At 63.2% G+C, this 4,454-nt stretch overlaps 1 non-coding gene across 1 annotated transcript; it reads left to right on the top strand.

Annotated features, from left to right (window-relative positions):
* The first annotated feature begins 860 nt into the window (after positions 1-860).
* LOC131866298 (5S ribosomal RNA) lies at positions 861-979 on the top strand. Its single transcript, XR_009364918.1, has one exon. It is a non-coding gene; the product is annotated as a 5S ribosomal RNA (ribosomal RNA).
* Positions 980-4,454: the final 3,475 nt, after the last annotated feature.

The raw sequence follows: 4,454 nt of genomic DNA, 5'->3' as shown, positions 1-4,454 counted from the left end.
TGTGGGTTCAAAGGTGCTAAGTTGGGTGCGAGGTTGGGTGCGAGGGTGGGTGGGTGCCAAGGTGTGCTAGGTGGAAGCCCGGGTGGGTCGGCATCCCATGGGTGTCGAGTTGGGTGCCTGATGGGTGCTTCTTGTCAAGTTTTAGTCGTCGGGACTCATTTCGAGCCTTAGAGGTCGTTTCTTGTCCGGTTGCCCTGTCTTCGACCTGGGAACCCAATTTTGGTCCTCGGGTCCCATTTTTTTTTGTCTCGCATCCCACTTTTGGCCTGTGGCCTTTTCGGGGTCGATTCTCGTTTTGGGCATCAGAGCATGTTTCTTCTCCTAAAACCCAATATTTGTTTATTAAGTCTCGGAACACATTTTTGTTCTCGTGGACCCATCATGGGTCTTGGAACGCATTTGTGGTCCTTGGGTCCCATTTTGCATCCCGAAACTTGTGTTTTGGTGCTTGATCCCTATTTTGGGTGCCCACCTTGCACCAAGTGCGCACCCGGGGCAAACCGAGCGCCTTGGTGCACCAGGGCAAGATCGAGCGTGCACCCGAGGCGCCCCGAACATGCACCAAGGTGCACTCGGCCCACATGTGAGCGCAGGTCGTTGCGCCCGAGGTGGTGTGTGGGCACCGCGTTGCAGACGGGACACTGCACGCACACGACGCCCCCTCCAGGTGCACGCACGTAGGCCGGGCCGGGTGCACACCCGACGCCCTAGCAAGGTGCGCGCACCCGGGCAGGGCTCACACTTGGCGAACGGGGCGCACTTCGCGAGGGAGGGTGTGCACCTCGACGGGGGTGGGTGGCCGGGGTGGATTCGCACGTGGGTCGCGGTTTGCTAAGTACACACTGCGACAAGCTCATAACGGGTGCGATCATACCAGCGTTAGTGCACCGGATCCCATCAGAACTCCGCAGTTAAGCGCGCTTGGGCCGGAGTAGTACTGGGATGGGTGACCTCCCGGGAAGTCCCGGTGTTGCACCCTTTTTTAGTTTTTCGCCGGGCGTCGCAATGCTATTTGAATAAACCTTTTGCCCGTTTGCGTTCTCGTCGGGGCCGGGCCGGGCCGGGGTGCGCTGCCCGCACTACCGCGCGCGCGGGGGCGACACCGAGCGCGCACCCGAGGCGCCCCGAGCACACAGGCCACGGTGCAACCCGGGCGTTGTGCGCGCACCCCGGTGCGCCCGAGGTGCTGCGCGCGCACCCAGGTGAAATCGGTGTGCACCTCGGCCAGTGCGCGCTCGGTCGAGTCGCGCACGTTGGCCAAGGTGCACGGTGATGTTTCTTACTCTAAGGTTCCGCACCAGACGCCCGGGACAGGTGAGCGAAGCTGGGCGGGGCCGGGTGCGCGGCCGGGGCAGGTGCACGCAGCTGGAGAGAGCTTTGGAGCACACTTCGGAGCGCACCAATGATGCGCTCCATTCAAAAGTTTCCTGAAAAGGCAAAAAAAGTTGAGATTATAGAATTTCCCACTTGAGAGATTGTAAAAAAAAAAAATTTAAAATGAAGGAAACGCGGGTGCCAAGGTGTGCGCAGCCCAGCCAAGGTGTGCGCACCAAGGCGCCCACCCTGGCGAAGGTGCACGCAAGGTGCGCACCCGAGGCAAACCGGACAATTAACCCAACTTTCGACTTCGCGCGCACCTTGGAGCGCACTTCGGAGCGCTCCTTGGTGCGCACCAATCTTGGGCACCTCGGAGTGCACCATGGCGCCCACCAAGGTGCGCACCCGGGGCAAACCGAGCTCCGACTTCGTGCGCACCTTGGAGCGCACGAAAGGTGCGCACCATGGCGCCCACCAAGGTGCGCAGCCCAGCCAAGGCGTGCGCATCAAGGTGCGCACCCTGGCGAAGGTGCGCACCCGGGGCAAACCGAGCTCCGACTTCGTGCGCACCTTGGAGCGCACAAAAGGTGCGCAACCCAGCCAAGGTGTGCGCACCCCGGTCAAACCGAGCTCCGAATCGTGCGCACCAGAGGTGCACGCCATCGTGCGCACCTTGGAGCACACTTCGGAGCCCTCCTTGGTGCGCGCCGATGTTGCGCACCTCGGAGCGCACCCGGGGAAAACAATGCAATTAACCCGACTTTCGACTTCGTGGGCACCTCGGAGCGCTCTCGGGTTCGCACCTCGGAGCACACCGAGGTGCGCACCTTTGATGCGCTGCCTTCACCAATTTCCAGAAAAGGCAAGAAAACATTGAGAAGGTGTGCGCACCGAGGTGCCCACCCTGGCGAAGGTGCACGCGAGGTGCGCACCCGGGGCAAACCGGGCTCCGACTTCGTGCACGCCGCACCTTGGAGCACACTTCGGAGCGCTCCTTGGTGCGCACCAGGGCGCGCAACCCAGCCGAGGTGCCCACCCCGGCGAAGGTGCACGCGAGGTGCGCACCCGGGGCAAACCGGGCTCCGACTTCGTGCACGCCATGGTGCCCACCGCGGCGAAGGTGCACGCGAGGTGCGCACCCGGGGCAAACCGGGCTCCGACTTCGTGCACGCCGCACCTTGGAGCACACTTCGGAGCGCTCCTTGGTGCGCACCATGGTGCCCACCAGGGCGCGCAACCCCGCCGAAGGTGCACGCGAGGTGCGCACCCGGGGCAAACCGGGCTCCGACTTCGTGCACGCCATGGTGCGCACCGCGGCGAAGGTGCGCACCCGGGGCAAACCGGGCTCCGACTTCGTGCACGCCGCACCTTGGAGCACACTTCGGAGCGCTCCTTGGTGCGCACCAGGGCGCGCAACCCAGCCGAGGTGCCCACCCCGGCGAAGGTGCACGCGAGGTGCGTACCCGGGGCAAACCGGGCTCCGACTTCGTGCACGCCGCACCTTGGAGCACACTTCGGAGCGCTCCTTGGTGCGCACCATGGTGCCCACCAGGCCGCGCAACCCAGCCAAGGTGTGCGCACCAAGGTGCACGCGAGGTGCGCACCCGGGGCAAACCGGGGTCCGACTTCGTGCACGCCGCACCTTGGAGCACACATCGGGGCGCTCCCGGGTTCGCACCGGCGTTGCGCACCGTGGTGGGCACCTCGGAGCACACCAAGGTGGGCAGCGAGGTGCGCACCTTTGATGCGATGCCTTCACTAATTTCCATAAAAGGCAAAAAAAAAACGAGATTTTAAAATTTCCGTTTTGAAAGATAGTGAGAAAAAGGGAATGCTGGTGCCATCTTGAGCCCGCCCTGGTGCGCAGCCCAGCCAAGGTGTGCGCACCAAGGTGCCCACCCTGGCGAAGGTGCGCGCCCGGGCAATTAACCCAACTTCCAACTTCGCGCGCGCCAGGGTGGGAGCGCACCCAACAACCGGGCCTGGGAAGAGCCAATGCGAGAAACCCCACCAAACGCTCTGACAAAAAAAGAGGGGGCGCTCCAGTAACCCCGCTTCGGAGCGCACCCTGGGCAAACCCAGCCAAGGTGCCCACCCCGGCCAAGGTGCAGGCGAGGTGCGCACCCGGGGCAAACCGGGCTCCGACAACGTGCACGCCGCACCTTGGAGCACACTTCGTAGCGCTCCCGGGTGCGCACCTCAGAGCACACCAAGGTGGGCAGCGAGGTGCGCACCTTTGATGCGCTGCCTTCACTAATTTCCAGAAAAGGCAAAAAAAAAAGGAGATTTTAAAATTTCCGTTTTGAAAGATAGTGAAAAAAACGGAACGCGCGTGCCATCTTGAGCCCGCCCTGGTGCGCAGCCCAGGTAAGGTGCCCACCCTGGCAAAGGTGCGCACCCGGGCAATTAACCCTACTTCCGACTTCGTGCGCGCCAGGGTGGCAACCGGGCCTCGGAAGAGCCAATGCGAGAAACCCCACCAAACGCTCCGACAAAAAAAGAGGCGGCGCTCCAATAACCCCGCTTCGGAGCGCAGCCGGGGCAAACCCAGCCAAGGTGCCCACCCCGACGAAGGTGCACGCGAGGTGCGCACCCGGGGCAAACCGGGCTCCGACAACGTGCACGCAGCACCTTGGAGCACACTTCGAAGCACTCCCGGGTGCCCACCGGCGTTGCGCACCGTGGTGGGCAGCGAGGTGCGCACCTTTGATGCGCTGCCTTCACTAATTTCCAGAAAAAGGCAAAAAAAAATGAGATTTTAAAATTTCCGTTTTGAAAGATAGTGAAAAAAAAGGAACGCGGGTGCCATCTTGAGCCCGCCCTGGTGCGCAGCCCAGGCAAGGCATGCGCACCAAGGTGCCCACCCGAGGTGCACACCCGGGGCAAACCGGGCTCCGACTTCGTGCAGGCCGCACCTTGGAGCACACTTCGGAGCGCTCCTTGGTGCGCACCATGGTGCCCACCAGGGCGCGCAACCCAGCCAAGGTCTGCACACCAAGGTGCCCACCCCGGCGAAGGTGCACGCGAGGTGCGCACCCGGGGCAAACCGGGCTCCGACTTCGTGCACGCCATGGTGCCCACCGCGGCGAAGGTGCACGCGAGGTGCGCACCCGGGGCAAACCGGGCTCCGACTTCGT

Source organism: Cryptomeria japonica, unplaced genomic scaffold (assembly GCF_030272615.1).
Source record: "Cryptomeria japonica unplaced genomic scaffold, Sugi_1.0 HiC_scaffold_140, whole genome shotgun sequence".
Taxonomy (NCBI): domain Eukaryota; kingdom Viridiplantae; phylum Streptophyta; class Pinopsida; order Cupressales; family Cupressaceae; genus Cryptomeria; species Cryptomeria japonica.
This window is presented reverse-complemented; position numbering and strand designations above follow the sequence as displayed.